Source organism: Apium graveolens, chromosome 2, assembly GCF_009905375.1.
Source record: "Apium graveolens cultivar Ventura chromosome 2, ASM990537v1, whole genome shotgun sequence".
Lineage (NCBI taxonomy): Eukaryota > Viridiplantae > Streptophyta > Magnoliopsida > Apiales > Apiaceae > Apium > Apium graveolens.
The window spans coordinates 236,824,914-236,850,984 of record NC_133648.1 but is presented as its reverse complement, the minus strand read 5'-3'; positions in this window follow the sequence as shown (position 1 = coordinate 236,850,984).

Sequence of the window (26,071 nt, the reverse complement as noted above, 5' to 3'; positions counted from 1 at the left end):
AAGCATGGAAAAATACCATATGAGATGGTCAAGAAAAAGAAGCCAAATCTGAAATACTTTCATGTATTTGGATGCAAGTGTTTTGTTCTTAAGACTCATCCTGAAAAACTGTCAAAATTTGATCTAAAAGCTGATGAAAGAATTTTTATTGGATATCCACTTTCCACAAAAGCCTTCAGAGTCTGTAATTTAAGAACAAGGGTTGTCATGGAATCTATTAATATATCTTTTGATGATAAAAAGATTACTAGACTTGAAGATTTCAATGATCATGATCAGCTGAGATTTGAAAATGAAGATGTAAATTCTGATTCTGTAAATCCTGATCCTGTAAGTTCTGACGGGTTAAATTTAGATGTCATTGAACCTGTGATAACTGCTCCAAAAGAAAATGCATCTGTTCAGTTGGAGCAAGCTGATGATCATACCACATCTCAAGACTCTCAAGAAGCATCAGAACCAGTCACTGGCTCTTCAAGTTCTGATTCATCAAGTTTTGATGAGCCAAATTCTGACAATTCTGGAAACTCTAATTCTTCAATTCCGGAAGGATCCAACTCAAATTCTGGAATCTCAGAGAGCATAACTTCAGGGGGAGCTTCAGAAAATGCTGATGGAGACAACATGGATCTTGGGGGAGGATCCAGTTCTAGAGATCAACTTCCATATGCAAGGAAGTGGACTAAATCACACACACCTGACTTAATAATTGGAGATCCTGAAGCAGGTGTCAGAACTAGAACAACAACAACAAATGAATGTCTCTATCATTCCTTTCTATCTCAGACTGAACCAAAGAAAGTGGAAGAAGCTCTTCAAGATGCTGATTGGGTGCAAGTAATGCAGGAAAAGTTAAATGAATTTGAAAGAAATAAAGTCTGGACCCTAGTACCAAGACCAAAGGACTGATCAATTGTTGGTACAAAATGGGTGTTCAGAAATAAAATTGACAGTGATGGCATAATTACAAGAAACAAAGCAAGGCTGGTTGTAAAAGGTTACTCTCAACAGGAGGGTATTGATTATGATGAGACATTTGCTCCAGTTGCTAGATTGGAAGCCATAAGAATCTTTTTGGCTTATGCTGCTCACAAGAAGTTTAAAGTCTTTCAAATGGATGTGAAAAGTGCTTTTCTCAATGGAGAATTGGAAGAAGAGGTATATGTTGAACAACCTCCAAGATTTGTAGATCCAAAATTTCCTAAATTTTGTTTATTGACTTGATAAAGCACTCTATGGCCTAAAGCAAGCTCCAAGAGCATGGTATAAAACTCTGGCACAGTTTCTTCTGGAAAGTGGATTTACTAGAGGCACAATTGATAAAACTTTATTCTATATCAACCATGGAAATGACTTACTTTTAGTCCAAATTTATGTTGATGATATCATTTTTGGTTCTACAAATGCTAAACTTTGTGAAAAGTTTTCAAATCAATCCAAGTACACCAGAAATTTACTCAAGAAATTTGGAATGCAAGACAGTTCAACTGCATCAACTCCCATGGCCACTGCCACCAAGTTAGATAAAGATACTGGAGCATCAGTAGATATTACTAACTACAGAGGTATGATTGGCTCTTTACTCTATTTAATTGTAAGTAGACCAGATATCATGTATGCTAACTGTCTTTGTGCAAGATTTCAGGCTGATCCAAGAGAACCTCATCTAATAGCTGTAAAAAGAATTTTCAAGTACCTCAAGGGTACAACTGATTTAGGATTGTGGTATCCTAGGAAATCAGATTTTAAGCTAATAGGTTACTCAGATGCAGATTTTGCAGGATGCAAAATAGACAGGAAAAGCACTAGTGGAAGCTGCCAATTTTTTGGACGCAGATTAGACACTGCTTATTATCTGATGTGATCCTATAAACTCTGAAAATGTTTTGAATGTTCTGTGACTATTCAATCCAATGAAGATTATCTTGTTAGATGCTGACTTAGTAGTCCTTAACAAACTATGTATCCCATGTTTGAATTAGTTATTTATGTGGAAATTTATAACACAAGCAAATTATGATTTTGATCTTAGTCAAATTTACTTTATGTATCTTATTACTAAGTCACAAACTAGATTATTGCTTCTTATCTGTCAAATTCTGATGTCAGTAAATATTATGGATGAGCTACATGCTTGATAAGCCTTACTTATCTGAAGAAAATAAAAAAATTGAAATCAGGTACTCCTTTGAGATCTAGAGCAATTTATGTGAAAGGGAAGATCTAAGTGCATTGCTGGTATTAAGTTATATGCATTAGAAAAGCAAATTGATTTTTCTTGGTGACTTTTCATATTCTCTGATTACTGGAGAAATATTCTGATAACAACATTATTTATGATGGAAGTTGTAACTCATTTACACTGAGAAGCCTTGTCAAAAGAATTTCAAAAGATGCATAAAATAAGCACAAACAGTTGAGGTGGATTCTTGCATAAATTTATTCTATAGTAGACATCACAATTCAAGACATATATTAAGCATTTTTCTTAGTTATGCCTTATTTCTCAGATATACTGAAGTTTATCAGACTTTAATCTTTATCTGATTATTTGCACATACACATACTATCACTCCATATGAATGATGAAAATTACTGTGGTGATTAAGTTGTTTCTGATAAATAGTTAAGTGTTATTTGTATAAATTCTGAGGACAAGTTCTGATTATGTTCTGATGTTTAAACTCTGAAGACACCAATCAGTATTTATATGAAGAAACACAGAAACAGTCATTCACTTTTTGAGTATAAATGCCATATTCTGATGACCATTAAATTCTGATAATAGTCAAGTTCTGATGCAAACTCTGATGCTTACGTGTCATATTTTAATTGGTTGATTTATTATTAGTTTTTACTGTAACGGTCATTTTTCAGAAAATAATTAAGTGAGATAAAAACAGTGATAATCATTTGGTTAATGGGTTGCGTGTTTGTTTTGGTAACCGCATGTGAGCAATAATTACTGCACGTTTACCATGCCCACTAATAATATTTTGACTGTTTACATGCTCCCAGGTGTAAAATGTATGTTCTGCTTCACAAATATAGTCGTTGTCACGTGGAGAGTATAAATACTAGAGTTAAAAGATTTTGCAATCTTTTACCCACTTTTACTCTTTTCTAATCTCTCTTATTCTCTCTCACTCTCTATTATTCTATGAAGCTATTTTCGCATAGGCATTTTATCAAACACTCTATACACATACAACTTTTCACTTAATTTTCACAGAAATGGCACCTAAGGATCTTATCTATGATGGAGCCAAGTTTGTCCCCAACAACTATATGGATATTCTCAACAAGGACGAGGCTCCTTCAGAAATTTACTTTATTCAAGATTTTCTCTCTCGAAGTGAAATTGGGTATGCTCTGACCCAACCATAGGCTCTCTCAGGTAAACAAATTCTGGAGTTTTGGAGGTCTGGAGTCTATGATAATGGTGGTGAAAGTGGGTCCCTAAGCATCATTTTTACAATAGGGGAAGATGAGCACCTGGTAACCTTGTCAACTGTTCGACAAGCATTGCATCTACCAGAAAACTTTACATACAATTCACAAGTTGGGGAGTCAGTTCTTCAAAACATGATGGCAAATCTCTGCTATAAGAAGTCTTTGTCCAAGCTGGGACAACTGAAGAGGCCCTATATCAGGAGGGAGTGGAGCTTCTTTTTCGATTGTATTACCAAAGCCTTTGCTAACAAATGCTCCAATTTTGATGCTATTCCAATTTTGAGTCAGCAAATAGGGTATGCACTTCTTAATCAAACTCATTTTGATTATGCTACTGCTATTTTGGGTTTTATTGGGGATAGGATGAAAGAGGACCCAAATACTTTTTATTTTGCTAGGTTCTGTTAGCTTATTTACAGTTTTTGTTGTTCTGATAAGCCTCAAGCCTTTAGTGAGTTAATTGAACCCTTTAAACTTCACAAAAGGGCTTTCACAGACGTATTATCTACTGATAATAAGAAGGATACACTAAGACCCCTCCAAATTCCCCAATCTGTCAAACAATTCTTAGTAAATTCTAATCCTCACATATACACAACCATATATCCTGATGTTGCACCTACACAGCCTACTACCTCTCAACCTTCACCAACCCAACTTTCCAATACTCAACCAACATAATCCTCTCAACCACAACCATCAGCACCTACTTTCAGAATCTAACCTCTCAAGTCAAAATCTAAACCACACTCTGGTACATCTAAACAAGTGCCAATTGTGAAATCTGCTATAGCATCTAGGCCCAAAAGAACTATCTCTGTGCCTAAATCTCCACCAAGGAGAAGAAGAAAGTTAATTATGAGAGATGAATCTGATGAGGATGAACATGTTCGGGTTCCTGCATCAGAACCTGTGACAATAGAAGCTGAAGAGTCAACTCTTCAGAAGGAGAAAACAGTTAAAGCTTCTAGCATTGAAAAAAGAAAGAGGTCTTCACATCCTGATAGAGATCATGTCACCCCTCCATCTAGAAAATTAAGATCAAAGAAGACTAGAGCAGGTGTGCATATTGCACAAACTCAATCTGAGGATACTGAAGATGCTGAGGAAGTGGATCAGGAATCTCCGATCTCATCAGAACCTATTATGATTGAAGCCCTGCCAGCAGCTGAAGAAGTTCTGATTCAGGAATCTGAAATTCCTGAAGTCCACAGATCAGAACCTGTACAAGAATTTGTGATTTCTCCACCTCACTCTCCATTCAAAGAAATTGCCTCAGTTGAAGATTCAGGGTTAAGTCCTGAAATTGACATTCACAGGTTGAATATTCCAACTATTTTGTATCTGGAAGCACCACCAGCAAAAAAGTCAACTCCACCTGTTTCTCCAATACTAAATGCTGACATTCCTACTACATCAATTCTTGATCTTGGAACTGAAGATCAGAATTTCGACAAAGCTGATTCAGAATCTCCTACAGCCACACATACCTTGGTGTTATCTGAAGATGAGGAGATTCCAGCAAGTTCTGGAGAGTCAGATCCATTAAATACTTCAGTGGCTACAGGAAATAAGGCATTATTCCAGTTTGAGGAAGAGGCTTGAGTTCCATGGGATGAAACTTTTAGAGGAGTTGAATGGACAAAGAAGTGGAATGAATCAAACTTCATTCCCAGCCCAACTGTTTTGACAGATCATGTTGCAAAAGCTGATGAGTTACTGATAAATTCTGACTTCAAAACACAAATTAAGTCACTGCTCTCAGTACCAAAACTCTTCAAGGTCTACACTCCAAGACTCATGCAAAGGTTGATAAACTTCAGGAAACAGCTGATAAGCTATACACGTAATTATACTACAAGAAAGTTCAGGGACACTTGCCTTATCAATTCACTTTTACTTTACTAACACTCGTCAATTGGTTCCCACTCACTGACCACTTGCTTTCCCTTTCTTCGTCTCACTTCCTCTGTTAGACATCACATATACTTATCAACACTACTTCTCATCTCATTTTATTCGATACAAGCTTCTATCTACCCTTCGTTTCACCCAAATCCGACGTACAGATTAAAAGTTATAGCAAAACATTCCAACAACGCACATACAATCATATTATACATCAATCAGATCACATATAGCACATAGCACGTAAGATATTCGATCAAAATAATTTTTCGAAGAAGATTCGGGGTTAAAATAATTTTCCAAGTATTTAATACGAATTCTTGAATATTTTTCGGAATTAAAACGGGACTCTGAATCATTTTATAAATAAATAATAAAGTTTGAACACCCGAATCTGAGTTTAAAATAATTTTATAATAATTATCGAGCTTTAAAAATAATTTAAAATAATATTTTAAATCTCGAAACTATTTTTTAGAATTTTTAAATAAAAAATAAATAATTAAATCTAATCAAATAATCAATTAAAATTAATTAATAACTAATTAATTTAATTAATATTTAAATTAATTGACTAATTAAATAATTAATTATCAACTAAAATAAATTAAATAAATAATTTTTCAAAAATAAATAAGGAATTTTTTGGAATTTTAATAAAATCTAATTTCTGGAAATTAAATAAACAGAAATATACATTTTGAAATTTTTTAAAACAACAATCTTGTATTTGTAAATATTTAAAACAGAAGGACAAAATTTAGAAATCATGCAAACTACAGGGACTAAAACATAATTCTCCTACCTCTGGGTCGTCTTCTCCGGTGAAACGACGGCGTCGCCGCCGCCGACCACCGTCGACCGCCCAAGTTGACCAAAAGCTCCAGTTTTGATCCATATTACGAAACGATCACGAATCTGCAACTTAAATCGCCAAAGACGTCGTGAGTTGGCTGGAAAATTGTGAAAAAACTCGATGGCGACGAGAACTTTGATCGATCATGCAGCCCAACTCCGACATCTGGTGGTGATTTCGGTTACACCAATCGATTCCTGGTGATGAGAGGAACACATTGATCTATACCAGATATCCCAGAAATTCACGAATCAAAAATCCGGCCAAAACATAAATTTTTCCGGTGACTTTATTCAAGAACACCATGAACATTCAAATCCAAAGATCAAACCAACTTTTCTACATGTTACTGAACCCCAAATTAGTCATATAATATACCAAAATGACCAGGAAGAAAAGATCTACATGATTATGCCATCAAATCATATCAAAAACATCAAGAAAAAAATTCCTAATTTAATCCATAAATAATTCGAAATAAAATAATTAAATAAGAAAAATACCTTGATTTCTGTACTAAAAGGTTGATTCAGAAAGAGTTTTTTCGAGAGCTTTATTTTGATATATTACACGCCTGAACCGGAGTTCGATAACGCCTTCATTTGTGCGATTGATTTTCAAGAACGCGATATTTTATTAGGGTTTTCTCTGTATTTTACTGGTTTATACTATCTGATTATGATTTTACGAGTAAAATGGAATAAGAAAAGGGCTATTTATATTTACGGAATATTAGTACATTTTGGATCGTGTTGGATTGATAAATACGTTTTTTAGGGGCTCAGTAACTCTAAAAACGATCCTATCGGATAACGTTTTGGATAAACGTTATCCTGTTTAGGATAAGCATTATCCTATTTTGGATAAGCATTATCCTGTTTTGGATAAGCATCAAAGGTTTTGGATAATTATCAAAATCGGGCTTTTATAAAATGCTATGTACGAAGATAATGTTATCGAAAAGGGTTATCGTGTCGAAAATTTTGCGCCGGGCCGCACACAGGTCAAACCGTAATCCGGATCGAAAAAGTCAAACATGGAAAATGTCCGGAATTACCAGATTAGGTTAGGAAAGAGTTTTCGGAAGAGTTTCGAGTTATAAAAACGTAAAAACAGTTGAGGTTGGACGATTCTCGGCGTTATAAAATAATTTTGTAATTATTCAGAAAAAAATTAATAAATTAATAAATTAATATAAAATCATATAACACTCCAAAAAAAACCAGAAAATACCTTAATTATCTATATTTTATTCTGAACATAATAATATTAGCATGCCTAGACTTTTCCGCATATAAACATTCACATAACAACACCAATCATCAGATAATTCACCAAAAAATCACATAGTAATCACATTATAATCATTTATTGATAAAAATAATTACATGTCATGTCCCGGATATTACATCCCCCCCTTAAAAGGATTCTGTCCTCAGAATCTCCTAAGTAAACAACTGAGGGTACTTTTCTCGCATCACTTTCTAACTCCAAGGTTGACTCTTCAACCTTTGGGTTTCTCCACAACACTCTTACTAAATTTACAACTTTATTTCTCAATATCTTTTCTCTCTTTTCTAGAATCTCTATTGGATTCTCTACATACGAAAAATCTGCCTGAAGTTCGATCGGCTCAATCTCAATTACATGCCTAGAGTCTGAATTTTATCTCTTAAGCATTGATACGTAAAAAACATTATGAATGTGCTCCATGTGTGAGGGTAACGCCAACTCGTATGCTACCTTGCCGACACGTTTCAAGATTTGAAAAGGTCCGACGTATCTAGGACTCAACTTTCCTTTCTTTCCAAATCTCGATAATCCTTTCCATGGTGACACTTTCAGTAACACTAGAACTCCTTCTTCGAATTCCATATCCTTTCTGGATTGGTCTTCATATTTCATTTGACGATCTTGTGCTGCAATTAGCCTTTTCTGAATAACCTCGACAACTTCATTTATCTACTGCACCAATTCGGGTCCAATTATCTTACATTCTCCGACTTCATCCCAATATATTGGTGATCGACATTTGCGTCAATAAAGAGCTTTATAGGGAGGCATTCCAATACTGGCATGATAACTGTTATTGTAAGCAAACTCCACTAAGGGAAAATGCTCATCCCAATTTCCTTTAAAATCAATGGCACATACACGTAACATGTCTTCAATTGTTTGGATTGTTCTCTCGCTTTGGCCGTCCCTTTGCGGATGATAAGCCATACTCATATTCAACTTAGTTCCGAAACATTCTGAAAACTTCTCCAAAATCTTGAATTGAATCTTGGACCTCGATTTGACACAATAGACACAGGCACCCCATGACGCACTACTATTTCCTTCAAATACATATGAATTAACTTATCCAGTGAAAATCTTTCATTGATAGGCAAGAAATGTGTTGATTTGGTTAGTCTGTCCACTATAACCCAATAGCATTATGGTTCGCTTTCGTCCTTGGTAAGCCAACTATAAAATCCATAGCAATGTGCTCCTACTCTGAAATCTCTAGTGGTTGTAATATCCACTTGGTCTTTGGTGCTCTGCCTTGACCCTCTGACACGTATAACATTTAATAATCTATTCCGCAATTTCTCTCTTCATGTCTCGCCACCAATAATTTTCATTTGAATCTATGTACATCTTGATACTTCCAGGATGGATTGAATACTTTGAGTTATGAGCTTCCTGTAGAATTTCATTCTTCAATTTTGTCATTGGTGGAATCCAAATTATGGAAGAAAATTTGAGAATACTTTGATCGTCTTTTTGAGTGCATAACTCTTCTCCAACCAAACGATTGATATCTTGATCCATTATTTCCTCTAGGCATCTTCTTATCTTTTCTAACAATTCTGGCTGAAAAGTCATACTATACATATTTTCTTTATCAGGTTTGCAAATTTCAACTTCCAAGTCCAATTTCTGAAATTCCTTTTATAAATCTTCGGGTACTATCAACATGTTCATTCTTTCCTTTCTTCTTAGCGCGTCTGCCACCATATTCGCTTTCCCGTATGATAATTAATCATGCAATCATAGTCTTTGATCAAATCCAACCATCTCCTCTATCTCATATTAAGCCCCTTTTGCGTGAATATGTACTTCAAACTTTTATGATCCGTATAAATCTCACATCTTTCTCCATATAAGTAATGTCTCCAAATCTTCAAGACGAATACTATCGCTGCTAGTTCCAAGTCATAAGTAGGATACTTCTGTACATGAGATTTCAGTTGTCTACACGCATATGCAATGACTTTATCATTATGCATCAAAACATAACCTAATCCCTTATGAGAAGCATCACTATAGATTACGAAATTTCCTTGATCATCTGGAAGTGACAAAATAGGTGTCGTGATCAATCTCTTCTTTAATTCTTGAAAACTTTCTTCGTACTTCTTATTTCATATAAATTTCTCATTTTTCCTGGTAAGCTTCGTCAAAGGCGTCGCAATCTTCGAGAAATCTTGAACAAATCGTCGATAATATCCCGCTATCCCAAGAAACTTCTGACTTTTGTTGGTGTTTTTGGCCTTTTCCAATTCGTAATAGCTTTAATATTCACTAGGTCCACTTTGATCCCTTCGCTACTGACTATGTGTCCTAAAAATTGGACTTCTTGTAACCAAAACTCACACTTTGAAAACTTGGCATATAACATCTTCTTTCTCAAAATTTCCAAAGCTATCCTTAAATGCTCTGCATGATCTTCCGTTGACTTTGAGTAGATCAAAATATCATCAATAAACACAATGACAAACTTGTCCAGATATTCCTTAAAAATTCTGTTCATTAAGTCCATAAATGATGTTGGGGCATTGGTCAATCCAAAAGACATCACTAAGAATTCATAATGACCGTACCTTGTTATGAAAGCTATTTTTGGTATATCTTCAGGTTTGATATGTAATTGGTGATATCTGGATCTCAAATCAATCTTAGAGAAGTATTTAGCTCTTTTCAGTTGATCAAACAAATCATCGATTCGAGGTAATGGATACTTATTCTTGATCGTAAGCTTATTAAGTTCTCGATAGTCGATGCATAATCTCATGCTTCCATCTTTCTTCTTAACAAATAATACAGGTGCACCCCATGGGGATACACTGGGTCGAATTACTCCTTTTTCCAATAACTCTTGCAATTGCTTTGCCAATTATTTCATTTCAACAAGCGCCATTCTGTAAGGGGCCTTAGATATTGGTTCCATTCCAGGTGCTAAGTCGATTGCAAATTCAATTTCTCTATCTGGAGGAAGTCCTGGTAATTCGTCTGGAAATTCATTTACCACTGGAATGTCTTCCAGTTTTGCTGGCTCCTGACTTCTATCTATCACATAAGCAATGAAATGCTCGCATCCTTGTCGTAGTAACTTCCTAGCTTGGAATATCGTCAAGAACTTCTTCGCTTGTCTCTGGCCTCTAAACGTCACCATTTTCTCGTCTAATGTCTTCAATGTTACTTTCTTATTACGACAGTCTATCTGAGCATCGTGCTTAGATAGATAGTCCATTCCTAAAATAACGTCAAACTCTCCTAACTTAAATGGTATCAAGTCAGCATCAAATTTATGGCCAGAACTCTCAATCTCACAACTCTTACACACTTAGTTAACAAATACACGCTCGTAATTTGCTAATTTTACCGTCATAATCTCACTTAACAATTCAACTGGACAATTCAAATTTTTAATAAAATCTTGCGAAATAAATGATCGAGTTTCTCCCGAATCTACTAGCACTTTAGCACATAAGGTGTTCACAGTAAGTGTACCTGCCACAACATCAGTGTCCATGATAGCATCCTTCACAGACATGTCAGAAACTCTAGCTCTGGGAAGTTCATTCACTGTTGAGGTAGCTCTCATGATTCTCAGTATATTATTGACTGGAACTGGTGCCTTGCAATCCCTTGCTGTGTATCCTGGCTTCCCGCACTTGAAATAAGTAAATCAAATTGCTAGAACCTTGCCTGCTTGATTCTGTGTTGGCAGTTCCTTGTTGACTGGCTCTCTGGCTGGATGATTACGGTACTCCCTTGAATAGTGCCCCTTCTGGTTGCATTTGTAGCATACCACTTTCAACTTGTTGCAAACTCCACCATATTTCTTTCCACAGACTTGACAGTCTGGTATAGCTGGCCTCTGCTGGGTTGGCTGGTTCCCAATGGCTAGGCGGTTACCTTGGCCTCCGTTGCCTGCATTCGGTCTGTTAAAATTTCTTTCGGGCTAGAACTTGCCCTTCCTCTGATTAAAATTTAGAAACTTCCATACTTGGGGCTGTCCTTCACTTCCTTCAAACTTCCTCTTCTTACCTTCCTTCTCCTTCTGAGACATTTCACTCTCCGTCTCCGCAATCATAGCCTTTTGTAAAACTCCCGCATACGTATCCAACTCAAACATGGCCACCTTCCCTCAGATCCATGGCTTAAGTCCTTGTTCAAACCTCTTAGCCTTCTTCCTATGAGTGTCCACATATGATGGCACAAACCTAAACAACTCCTCAAACTTACTTTTATAATCTGCCACTAATATATTTCCCTGCTTTAGCTCCAGAAATTTTAACTCCATTTGATCCTGAACAAATTAAGGGAAATACTTTTCTAAAAATAGCTCCTTGAATCTATCCCACGTAACATCATCTGTACCTTCCAATATCTTAACAGTTTCCCACCAGTAGGTGGCTTCATTCTTCAGGTAGTAACTTACAAACTCAGTCTTCTGCTCCTCTCTCACTTTAACTAAGGCAAACGCCTTCTCCATTTCCTTCAACCAGGCTCTTGCCTCAATAGGATCTACTGAACCCTTAAACTCTGGTGGATTCACCGCCTGAAAGGTCTTAAAGGTTACCTGAGGGTTGGTCTGCCTCTGCTGTTGTTGAGTCATGTGGACTGTCTGTTGAGCCAAGATCTGAAGAATCTGGGCTACAGTTGGGTATGTGGGACCTAGGTTGGCATTTTGGTTATTGCTATCTTAGGTCTTGTTGTTGTTGTTGGTTTCTTCATTCTGGTTGGTTGGACGGGTATTTCTTCTTGGAGGCAATTTTTGTAAAAAATCAAACAACTTATTTAGCCTTTGAAACAAAATCCTTTATATGAAAAGATTTTGTAAAACAGAAATATCTCTGTTTTGAAAATATTTTCAATAGTTGAACTAAGTAAATTGCATGATTCTTTACAAAATGTAAACAGTTAAGGGGTATAGGGTACATGTTATCACAAAAGTTTTATAACTGGTACCGTAAGATAAAACATGCATGGTAGAGTAATTGATAATGCTGTAAAGGAAAGTTATTGATATATATCAAAGTTTGGTGGTACAAGCGCAAAACATTTTATTAAAGGCAAAGGTACAACAGGACTACTCCTTATTCAGCAAGTCTAGATTATTCACATTCTTACCAAAAGTTTGATAATACACATTACACAGTACTATACATATATCAGTTGTCACATCATTCCTGTCGTTTAGCGTTATGGAAACTCTGGGCCGCCAAGTCTTCCAAAATCCTCCAATACCTCTCTGGCCCACCCCATAAGAGCATCGGGGGCTGCATACTCGTAAGTAACTCCATGAAGTCTAGCCTCAAGTATTTTACGGGTCACCTGAATCTCATTCTGAAGCTCCTTTGCTTTCCTGTCAACATCTATAGTCCTTATGATGTGCTGTAACTCCTAAATCTGGGCCAACAAGGCCTCTCGTTCTAAAAGAAGAGCCTCATACTTATGGTAGGGAACAGGGTCTAGAGTAAACTAAAAAGATGCACCCGCCACCGAATGTCTGGTAGAGTCAGAATTAGCAGGTGGGGGTCCTCGAATAGGTGGTCTCATGCCAGGAAGTGGAATATGTAACACCCCCAGATCCGGGGTCGGGGATCCGGGTCATCACGGTCTTTCTTTCCATAATATCACTTCACTTAATTAATAATAAATAACCTTATGCTGTGACCCCACACTAACACATACCACAACCCATTATAGTCTCAGAGATGAAATTGAAATAAGTACAAGTCTTTGAATCCGCAATTTAAAAGTTATTACAACCCAAAATGATTACTTGATAATTTACAGTTAATTGCCATTATCTGCCACAAGTTATAATTATACATAATTTGATTCTCAAAAATAGAATGCCTGATCTGCCAATAGATCTACCTCTGCAGCTATAGCAGCTACCACATCATCGGGAAGACGCGGGACGCTTCCCACGCGCTTGCGCTGGGTCTGTTGGAGTCTGGCCATCTTTCCTAACTGTTGTTCTGTGATGAAGAAATAAAGCAAGAGTGAGCCTTACAGCTCGCAAGATAATATATAGTGATAACAATAATATAAGTATCTAAATGGATACTTACTAGAATCTTTTATCATGCGTAAGATAATTACTTACTAGATATAAGTAAAAACAAGGGATGAAGTTACCAAATACTTCACTATACTTATATCATTTAAAAAGCTGCTTGAACTACCACTGTTCAAAGTATAATGAGCTTTCAACAGTTCATCAGATAGATGAGACTACAAGACAAGATTTGAATAGATTAAATCTTTGAAATATTATTAAAGGAAATGAAGTTATGATATACTTCATTAAGTTCTGATATATATATATATATATATATATATATATATATATATATCCACATATACATCTTCTTTATACAATTTCCTGAAAACCTCTGTCATGTAAAGTATGAACAGAATTGCAATATCCAATAAATTTGGAAAGGAAAAGAATTTGGCATAAACCAGATATCTTGCTGATCAGGCAAAGATACCCATAAGTAACCTTTTCTACTAGTCGATGGACGAATTCCCCACTGGTCATCACCCTGGTCGTAATAGGACCTTATGCTGGACTGCCACTCAGCCACTTATGCATTTGATGGACTCCCACTGAGCCACTTACACTATCATGGACGCCCACTGAGCCCATGTTGCTTATGCCGACTCAATAGATGGACTTACTTCCCGAACGTTGAGTAAGTAATCAATTCATTTACCAAAACTGCAACCGTGTTGCGAATATAAAATACACCACAGAGCCGGATACCTCAGGTTTTGAGCGAGTATTTAAATCCCCTTAAAAAGGAAGATTTTAAATATAAAAATGAGTTTTGGGATCCGCTCTAACTTTTAAAAATCATTTTGAAGACTCGAAAACACTTTAAAGAGTGTTTGGAGTAAAGCTGATTTAATGAAGTAAATCAGTCCCCAGAATATTTAGAAAATGTCTGAATATTATTATTTAAATAATATTCCCATAAAGAATAATCTTTATAAAAATAATTGAAGTAGAAGTATTAAAACTTATACTTGAAACGAGTATTAAATAACCAAAGATATACTTATATGAAAGTAATATCTTTATTTGAATAATCGAAAATAAGTTTGATTATTGACACCTTATTATTTAATAAAATAAAGAATATATTTTAGTAATAAGCGGAGTCATAATACCTCGAATGAATATTATAAATAATATTCATAAAATAAAGGAGTCATAAGCCCTCGAATAATATTCGAAATAATATTCAATAATTAATATAAAGTTATCGAATAACCCTTATTCGATTAATAGTTTTGAAAACTATGACCATATATATATAAGTATATATATATATATATATATATTTATATCCATATATATACAAAATCTACTCGGGATCCTCGACTCCCGGTTTTAGAAAATATTTTCACCTTTGGGTCCCTATACTAAGGGTATATGCAAATTACCGCTATCCTCTAGCATATGTATTATCAACTGAATCAACAGATATATATGGAAAGAATACGAAACAGGCATGCATATATATATATATACCATAGCAGCATGCTTCAATATATTGCAACATTTGCTAATTAACCAACATGCATCTATCCCAAGATAATGCAAATACATATATACATCACAACAACAGTTATAACGGGTAGAAAACTTGCCTGAGCGACATGGGGTGATAAAAGGCTCGGGACGAGTTTGGTAACCTATAAACAACAAGTAAGTTGGAATTAAACCAAAGTCACTTGTAAATCTATACTTTAACTATCTTAGACTCTAACGCTTGTTTTGCGCTTATTGATTCGCTTAAGTCACTCGGGTACCCTCGGCTCCACCATTTTTAATAATTTAACCTTTACGAGTTTTAAGGCGATTCCTTCGCGAGTGTCTTACCAACTGCCTAACACACTTACCATAAATGTTTCATACATTAATTATCCCTTTTTGGTCTTTAACCTATGTTTCAAAGTAAGGCGAGGGGAAAAGTTTTGTTCGCGAAACGCCGTTACATGAAACGGTCGTTTCTCCTAAACCGTGCATCGGAATCGAACGAACTACATATCAAAACGAAGCTCGTAACATGAGCTATCTATACATGGCAATGGTCATAATCTAGCAGGGGGTTCTCGGGTCCTAATGTTATGCACAAAAACAGTCTAAAGAAAATCGGACGTTACGACGACTATGTTTACGCGATTTCCCAATTTTAAACCATTCAAAACCAACCCAATTCAACCTCAAATCCAACATACAACCAACATCCATCCTTATCACATCATAACAACCCCAACCAATTCAATTTTAACATTCATACTTATGCCTAAGCTTAACTTTAACCATACTTAAGTTCTTTTAATCAAAACAACAACATTTACCATTCCATTTCAATACCATTTCAATCCCAAACTCTAAATCACAAACATCAAGCTACAATATCACCCTACTAATCAAAATCATCTTATAATACATAGGAATCTAGGGTTTGGAGATGATATACCTTCCTTGAAGTGGTGGGAGTAGCTAGGAAGCCTTAAGAAGCTTTGAGAAGTCTTAGGAATGCTTGGATCTTCAAGGAAAACAAGAAAAATTTCAAGTTAAAAACTTGAAAACACTATTCATTGTCTTCTTCTTTTATTAAATGAAGAAGATTGAGAAGGAATTGATGGCTTAAACTCATGATATAGCCCTAACTAAGCATGAAGATGATTAGGGAATTAACTCACCAATTTAGGAAGCTTGGATCTTTGATTTTGAATTTTCTTGCCTTTTGCAATAGTAAAAAGCCGAGTGCTCTCAAGAACAATGCCTTGGTTTCTTTTTGATTTTGATGAAGAATGAATTTGCTTGGCTTGGTTGATTTGTTTTTGTGTTTGATTTAGTCAATTACCTATTTGCCCTTGATTTTGTGTGGTTAAAAAGCCACCACATCTCCTTCCTTCCCATGTCATGCCTATGTCATGTTGTGATGTCATCCTTCCCTCTTTGTCCTCCTCTCATTGGTTGGGTGACATCACTCACTCTAATCCCTTTGATTAACTTCCTAATTGTTTGCCTAATGACCGCTGATCTGTTATACGGTTCGCTTAACTTTCGTTCTCGTTTATCGTTTGAAGGATCATACCCGGGATCTTATTACTTAGGTTCCCTTAACCTTTCTCAATACATTATATTCCTTTTTATGATCCTCTATTATAATCCTTTAATTTAAATCCTTTTTATCCTGTTACCTTATACTCAATTCTCTCCGTATCTAGTGGGTTTCCGGGAAAAACCAAAGTGTTCGGAATTAGATTCTGACGATCTTTACATACACTCATATACCGTATAGAGTACTAATAAAATCTCATAATATCCATAACAGAACCCCTACATAGTGTGGCATGAAAAGTTTTCTCATTCAGCAAAAACACTATTCACAAGGGTTACAAAAAAAGTTGAAAATTTTGGGGGTTATTACAGTCTCCCCTCCTTAAAAGGATTCCGTCCCGGAATCAAACAGAAAACTAATGGGGGTACTTTTCTAGCATTGTGCTCTCTAGTTCCCTAGTTGATTCTTCCACATTATGATTCTGCCATAGTACTCTGACTAGCTTGATCACTTTGTTCCGAAGCACCTGCTCCTTCTTATCTATAATCCTTACTGGCTTCTCCATGTAAGTTAGATCTGGCTGCATATCCACCTGCTCGTACTCCACTATGTGTCTGGCATCCCGATGATACTTCCTTAGCATTGACACATGGAACACATTATGAACTTGTTGCAAATTAGGGGGTAAGGCTAGCTCGTAAGCTAACTTTCCAATCCGTCTTAATATCTCAAAAGGTCCAATGTATCTTGGGCTTAGTTTTCCTTTCCTTCCGAACCTCATTAATCCCTTCCAAGGGGATACCTTTAGCAGTACTAAGTCCCCTACTTCATATTCCTTGTCCTTTCGGGCTAGGTCTGCATATTTCTTCTGTCTGTCTTGGGCTGCTACAAGTCGCCCTCTGATAAGATCCACTATATCTTTGGTCCTTTGGACCACTTCGGGTCCGAGCATCTTCCGCTCTCCTACTTCATCCCAGTATAAGGGAGATCGACACCTTCTTCCGTACAGGGCCTCATAAGGCGGCATTCCAATGCTAGCATGAAAGCTATTGTTATAAGAAAACTCGATCAACGGCAAGTGATCATCCCAACTCCCTTTAAAGTCTATTGCACAGACTCTCAACATATCCTCTAGTGTCTGGATGGTCCTTTCACTCTGCCCATCCGTCTGGGGATGGTACGCGGTACTCATATTTAACTTGGTCCCCGCACATTCCTGAAAGCTCCTCCAAAATCTGGAGTTGAACCTGGGGTCTCGGTCTGAGACAATGGACGCTGGGACTCCATGTCGCGTCACTATTTCCTTAAGGTAAATGTCCACCAGTCTATCGACTGTGTATCTCTCATTAATAGGAATGAAATGAGCTGACTTTGTCAGTCGGTTTATAATTACCCATATGGCATCATGATTGGCCTTCGTCCTAGGCAAGCCTACAACAAAATCCATCGCTATCTGTTCCCATTTCCATTCGGGAATCTCCAGGGGTCGTAAGAGTCCACTGGGTCTCTGGTGCTCTGCCTTTACCCTTTGGCAAGTCAAACATTTGTTTACCCATTCTGCTACGTCCCTCTTCATGTTGGGCCACCAGTAATATTCCTTCAAATCCCTATACATCTTGGTACTTCCCGGGTGAATGGAATACCTTGAACTATGGCTTTCATCCAATATCTCATCTTTAAGCTCTTGAACATTCGGAACCCAAATCCGGTAGGAGTACCTCATTATCCCTTTATCATCTTTCTCAGTATGGATCTCCTCTCCAGTCATTGACTCTCTACCTTCATTCATTATTTTCTCCTGGCACAATCTGATCTTTTCCAATAACTCTGGCTGCATTGAGATCTCAAAAAGCTTTTCAGTTCCGGTTCCGGTTACCTTTACTTCTATTTTCATTTTCTCAAAATCCCTTATCAATTCTTCCGAAGTCGTTATCATTCTGAGTCTTTCCTATCTACTAAGGGCACCAGCCACCACATTGGCTTTCCCTGGATGATAAAGAATCTCACAATCATAGTCCTTGATTAGTTCTAACCATCTCCTCTGGCGCATGTTGAGCTCTTTCTGCGTAAATATGTACTTGAGGCTCTTATGGTCTGTGAAAATCTCGCACTTCTCTCCATACAAGTAGTGCCTCCAAATTTTTAAGGCAAATACTATTGCCGCGAGCTCAAGGTCATGAGTAGGATATCTAACCTCGTATTCCTTCAATTGCCTCGACGCATACGCAATCACTTTACCGTGCTGCATAAGCACACATCCTAATCCTTTGTGCGACGCGTCACTATATATCACAAAATCTCCTTTTCCGTCCGGCAATGCCAATACCGGAGCCGTTATCAACCTTTTCTTTAATTCCTGAAAACTGTTCTCGCATTTCTCCGTCCATTTAAACTTCTCTGTCTTACGAGTAAGTCGTGTCAAAGGGGCTGCGATCTTCGCAAAGTCCTGTACAAATCTACGATAGTAGCCGGCCAATCCTATAAAACTCCTTACCTCTGTGGGTGTGGTTGGCCTTTCCCAATTTGAGACCGCCTCTATCTTGGAGGGGTCGACCAATACTCCTTCTTTATTGATCACATGTCCTAAAAACTGTACTTCATCCCGCCAGAATTCACACTTCGAGAATTTGGCATATAACTGTTCCTCTCTGAGTATTCCTAGAGCTATCCTCAAATGCTCTGCATATTCTATCTCAGTCCTTGAGTAGATCAAAATATCATCGATAAAAACTATCACACATTTGTCCAAGTACTTCTTAAATACTCTATTCATTAAATCCATGAAAGCCGCTGGGGCGTTGGTTAATCCAAAGGACATTACCAAGAACTCATAATGCCCATACCTGGTACGGAACGTTGTCTTGGAAATATCTTCGGGTTTAATCTTTAGTTGGTGATATCCAGTTCTCAGGTCGATCTTGGAAAAATAAACAGCATCCTTTAGCTGGTCGAACAGATCGTCTATTCTAGGTAATGGGTACCTGTTCTTTATGGTTAGCTTGTTCAACTCTCGATAGTCTATGCACAGCCTCATGCTCCCATCTTTCTTCTTAACAAATAAAACTGGTGCTCCCCATGGAGACACACTGGGTCTTATCATACCCTTATCCAAGAGTTCCTGCAATTGGATAGCTAATTCCTTCATTTCTAACGGGGCTAACCGGTAAGGTGCTTTTGAAACTGGCGCCGTCCCTGGGGCCAACTCAATAGCAAATTCAATCACTCTATCGGGTGGTAATCCCGGAAGGTCTTGTGGGAATACATCTTCAAATTCGTTGACTACTGGAATATCTTGTAAGTTAGGCACCTCCTTCTGCGTGTCCACCACATAGGCTAGGTAGGCCTCACTTCCTTTTTGTAGCATCCTTTTGGCCTGGGCCATGGTCAAAAAATTTTGCGTCTGCCTCTTTCCTCTAAATATAACTTCTTTCTTCCCTGGGACATTTAGCTTAACTTTCTTCCCTTTATAGTCTATCTGAGCATCATTGCTAGATAGCCAGTCCATTCCCAAAATTACATCAAACTCTCCTAATTTAAAAGGAATCAGATCAACACTAAAGGATTGCTCCCCTATGCCTATCTCACAGGCGGGGTGAATCTGGTTAACAGGAATAATTTCATGATTGGCTATTTCTACTTGCAAGGGTTCTATCAAGGGTTCAGCCTTAAGTCTTAACTTACGCGCAAAGTCCTTTGATATAAAAATTTAGTTGCTCCCGAATCAAATAAAACATTTGCACTGACTGAATTTAGAGAAAGGGTATCTGCTATCACATCTGAATCTTTCATAGCATCCTGGACTGTCATGTTGAAAGTCCTCGCAGTAGGTGGCTTATTAGAAGCAGCCCTGCTTGCTCCCGAAGCTGCTGGTTTGTTCATTGGGCATTCCCTCTTCCAATGACCTAGGCGTCCACACTGATGACAAGTGGTGGTTGGAATGACGGCAGGGGTTGATGATGGGCACTTAGTTGAATAGTGGCCTTCCCGACCGCACTTAAAGCAGGTTACTGGCTTTCCTTTACACTCCCCAGTGTGATTCCTTCCACATATGTTACAGGCTGGCAATGGGGGTCGAGACTGGTTGGAATAGGACATTCTTGATTTCTGGCCGCCCTGGCTCACACTCACACTCATTGGCCGCTTAAACCCAGTGTTCCTTCCTGGTAGGGACACTGCTGCTCGATTAAATCTAGTTGGGAAGCTCCTTCCTGCGGAACCTCCACCCATGCTCATACTTTTCCTCTTTATTCCTTTCTTCTCTCTTTCCTTCTGCATCTGTTCACTTCCGACTTCTACAATCATTGCCTTTTCACCAGAGTGGCATAGTCCGTAAGCTCAAGGATTGCCACCCTATTCTGAATCCACGGTTTCAGTCCCTGCTGAAACCTCCTAGCTTTCTTTTCCTCGGTGCTCACAAACTCCGGCACAAACCTTGATAACTCAGTAAATTTCGCTTCGTACTCTGCTACAGACAAGTTATTCTGCTTTAGCTCCAAGAACTTGAGCTCCATCTGGTTTTCCATAAACCTCGGGAAATACTTTCCCAGAAACAACTGACTAAATCTCTCCCAAGTTATAATAGCATCTGCCTCCATGTTTTTCTTGGCCTCCCACCAGTAGTTAGCTTCTCCTTTCAGAAGGTAGGTAGCAAATACAGTTTTCTGTGCCTCATCGGTACTCAAGATCTCAAAGGATTTCTCCATTTCCTTTAACCATGCCCTTGCCTCAACTGGGTCGGCTGATCCGTGGAACTCAGGGGGCTTAAGGGACTTAAAAGCCCTGAAAGAGTTTGCCACATTATTGTTATTTCCTTGAGGGGGTGGGTTGGGTTGACGTTCCAAATTCTGCCTTAGGAGTTGCATGAACTGGCCCATGGGATCCATGCCTGGGTTTGGTACTGGTTGCTCAACCTCGGTTTCTCCCTCATCAGCCTCTATCTCAAATCCTTCAACATCATATGTTTCCTCTTCCTCTTCATACAGGGAGTCATCCTGTTCCACATAATCCTCATCTTCCTCTTCACTGTGTTCCTGGTTCCTATCATCCTGGTTATGGCTTTCCTGGTCCTCAGATCCAGGGTTCGCCCTAGTTCCAATCTTTCTTGCCGGCATGATTCTGATAATAAAAAAAATTATTGGGAAATTCAACGTTAGGTCACAATCATATACAACATTGTGCCTTGCACAGCTCTTATAATGGGGAGAACGTATATCACAATTCTATTATTTTATGACAGTTCTAATACGAAGTGCAGTAATAATAATGATAAAAACAGTGATCCCGTCACTAATGAACTGAACCAAAGGAAACAAATATATACATAATGCGAGAAATACATAGTTTGATCTGGTCAAAAGTACAACAGTGCTACAGTCATCTGTCCCAAAAGTGATACACAAGAGTCTATCTGCTAGTCAGAAAAAGGGATGCTATATACAAGTCAACTATCCCGGAAAATTGGCTCTTACTAAGGCCTCGGCTAACTAGACAACTAGACTATTCCATCATCAATCCTGAATCACACACCGAAACGGGTCAGCTCCCATACCCTTTCCATCGCACGACGGAAGATATAGTCGGCCTGCCGCCTGGAGATCCTACCATGCCTGTCCCCTTGGAGCGATCTGAGCCTCGCTCGGGATGTGAGCTCTATCCCCGTAAGCTCCCTCCTCAAGGATCGGGGTATAGAAGCCCTAGTCTCATAAGCTCGGGTACACCTACCCGCCCTCTCTGCATCCAACTCCCTCCTGGCCTCATCCAGTCGGCCCTCGGCAACAGCCACTCGGGTCCTCAGAACATCCTGAACATATCCATGAGATAACGAAGACTGCCTGTGGGCAGGGTCAAGAGGTGGTGAATCCGGAGCCGCTGAGGGTGCCTCTTCGGTCTGCCTAGGCTCGGAAGTATGGGTCTCTGAGCTGTCATCATCGGGAATCCAGGATAGTGGTGGAGGGGTAGGGGCTCTGACCACCGGAAGTGTGGGTAATGGGGTACCAGCATACACTACCATAGGTCCAACACGCTCCTCAGCTACTGGGACCTCATCCGGGTCCTCCTCATCTGGAATAGCAATAACCTCTGTCTCTGACTCCTCTGAGGGGTCCTCCTCATCTGAAATAGCAATGACCTCCGTCTCTGACTCCTCTGAGGGGTCCTCCTCATCCTCCTCCATCTCAGGCTCCTCCTGATCCTCAACATCTAGCAGTGCCTCATCATGCTCACGCTCGAACATCTCAGGGTCCTCTATCTCAGGCGCCTACACATTAAATGAGCTAAGTTACTATCATGATACTTATAAGGGTTCCCGTAAGGGTTTTAACTATCAGCACTACTTTAAGTAGTCCGACCATGAACTTGGCAAGAGTTCTTATTATCTTTGTGAGTTTGTTATTATATCGTCGCATCATCTCTGAGGTTTATAATGCTTAGCTCTTATACCATTTCTGTAACACCCCCAGATCCGGGGTCGGGGATCCGGGTCGTCACGGTCTTTCTTTCCATAATATCACTTCACTTAATTAATAATAAATAACCTTATGCTGTGACCCCACACTAACACACACCACAACCCGTTATAGTCTCAGAGATGAAATTGAAATAAGTACAAGTCTTTGAATCCGCAATTTAAAAGTTATTACAACCCAAAATGATTACTTGATAATTTACAGTTAATTGCCATTATCTGCCACAAGTTATAATTATACATAATTTGATTCTCAAAAATAGAATGCCTGATCTGCCAATAGATCTACCTCTGCAGCTATAGCAGCTACCACATCATCGGGAAGACGCGGGACGCTTCCCACGCGCTTGCGCTGGGTCTGTTGGAGTCTGGCCATCTTTCCTAACTGTTGTTCTGTGATGAAGAAATAAAGCAAGAGTGAGCCTTACAGCTCGCAAGATAATATATAGTGATAACAATAATATAAGTATCTAAATGGATACTTACTAGAATCTTTTATCATGCGTAAGATAATTACTTACTAGATATAAGTAAAAACAAGGGATGAAGTTACCAAATACTTCACTATACTTATATCATTTAAAAAGCTGCTTGAACTACCACTGTTCAAAGTATAATGAGCTTTCAACAGTTCATCAGATAGATGAGACTACAAGACAAGATTTGAATAGATTAAATCTTTGAAATATTATTAAAGGAAATGAAGTTATGATATACTTCATTAAGTTCTGATATATATATATATATCCACATATACATCTTCTTTATACAATTTCCTGAAAACCTCTGTCATGTAAAGTATGAACATAATTGCAATATCCAATAAATTTGGAAAGGAAAAGAATTTGGCATAAACCAGATATCTTGCTGATCAGGCAAAGATACCCATAAGTAACCTTTTCTACTAGTAGATGGACGAATTCCCCACTGGTCATCACCCTGGTCGTAATAGGACCTTATGCTGGACTGCCACTCAGCCACTTATGCATTTGATGGACTCCCACTGAGCCACTTACACTATCATGGATGCCCACTGAGCCCATGTTGCTTATGCCGACTCAATAGATGGACTTACTTCCCGAACGTTGGGTAAGTAATCAATTCATTTACCAAAACTGCAACCGTGTTGCGAATATAAAATACACCACAGAGCCGGATCCCTCAGGTTTTGAGCGAGTATTTAAATCCCCTTAAAAAGGAAGATCTTAAATATAAAAATGAGTTTTGGGATCCGCTCTAACTTTTAAAAATCATTTTGAAGACTCGAAAACACTTTAAAGAGTGTTTGGAGTAAAGCTGATTTAATGAAGTAAATCAGTCCCCAGAATATTTAGAAAATGTCTGAATATTATTATTTAAATAATATTCCCATAAAGAATAATCTTTATAAAAATAATTGAAGTAGAAGTATTAAAACTTATACTTGAAACGAGTATTAAATAACCAAAGATATACTTATATGAAAGTACTATCTTTATTTGAATAATCGAAAATAAGTTTGATTATTGACACCTTATTCTTTAATAAAATAAAGAATATATTTTAGTAATAAGCGGAGTCATAATACCTCGAATGAATATTATAAATAATATTCATAAAATAAAGGAGTCATAAGCCCTCGAATAATATTCGAAATAATATTCAATAATTAATATAAAGTTATCGAATAACCCTTATTCGATTAATAGTTTTGAAAACTATGACCATATATATATATAAGTATATATATATATATATTTATATCCATATATATACAAAATCTACTCGGGATCCTCGACTCCCGGTTTTAGAAAATATTTTCACATTTGGGTCCCTATACTAAGGGTATATGCAAATTACCGCTATCCTCTAGCATAGGTATTATCAACTAAATCAACAGATATATATGGAAAGAATACGAAACAGGCATGCATATATATATACCATAGCAGCATGCTTCAATATATTGCAACATTTGCTAATTAACCAACATGCATCTATCGCAAGATAATGCAAATACATATATACATCACAACAACAGTTATAACGGGTAGAAAACTTGCCTGAGCGACTTTGGGTGATAAAAGGCTCGGGGCGAGTTTGGTAACCTATAAACAACAAGTAAGTTGGAATTAAACCAAAGTCACTTGTAAATCTATACTTTAACTATCTTAGACTCTAACGCTTGTTTTGCGCTTATTGATTCGCTTAAGTCACTCGGGTACCCTCGGCTCCACCATTTTTAATAATTTAACCTTTACGAGTTTTAAGGCGATTCCTTCGCGAGTGTCTTACCAACTGCCTAACACACTTACTATAAATGTTTCATACATTAATTATCCCTTTTTGGTCTTTAACCTATGTTTCAAAGTAAGGCGAGGGGAAAAGTTTTGTTCGTGAAACGCCGTTACATGAAACGGTCGTTTCTCCTAAACCGTGCATCGGAATGGAACGAACTACATATCAAAACGAAGCTCGTAACATGAGCTATCTAAACATGGCAATGGTCATAATCTAGCAGGGGGTTCTCGGGTCCTAATGTTATGCACAAAAACAGTCTAAAGAAAATCGGACGTTACGACGGCTATGTTTACGCGATTTCCCAATTTTAAACCATTCAAAACCAACCCAATTCAACCTCAAATCCAACATACAACCAACATCCGTCCTTATCACATCATAACAACCCCAACCAATTCAATTTTAACATTCATACTTATGCCTAAGCTTAACTTTAACCATACTTAAGTTCTTTAAATCAAAACAACAACATTTACCATTCCATTTCAATACCATTTCAATCCCAAACTCTAAATCACAAACATTAAGCTACAATATCACCCTACTAATCAAAATCATCTTATAATACATAGGAATCTAGGGTTTGGAGATGATATACCTTCCTTGAAGTGGTGGGAGTAGCTAGGAAGCCTTAAGAAGCTTTGAGAAGTCTTAGGAATGCTTGGATCTTCAAGGAAAACAAGAAAAATTTCAAGTTAAAAACTTGAAAACACTATTCATTGTCTTCTTCTTTTATTAAAT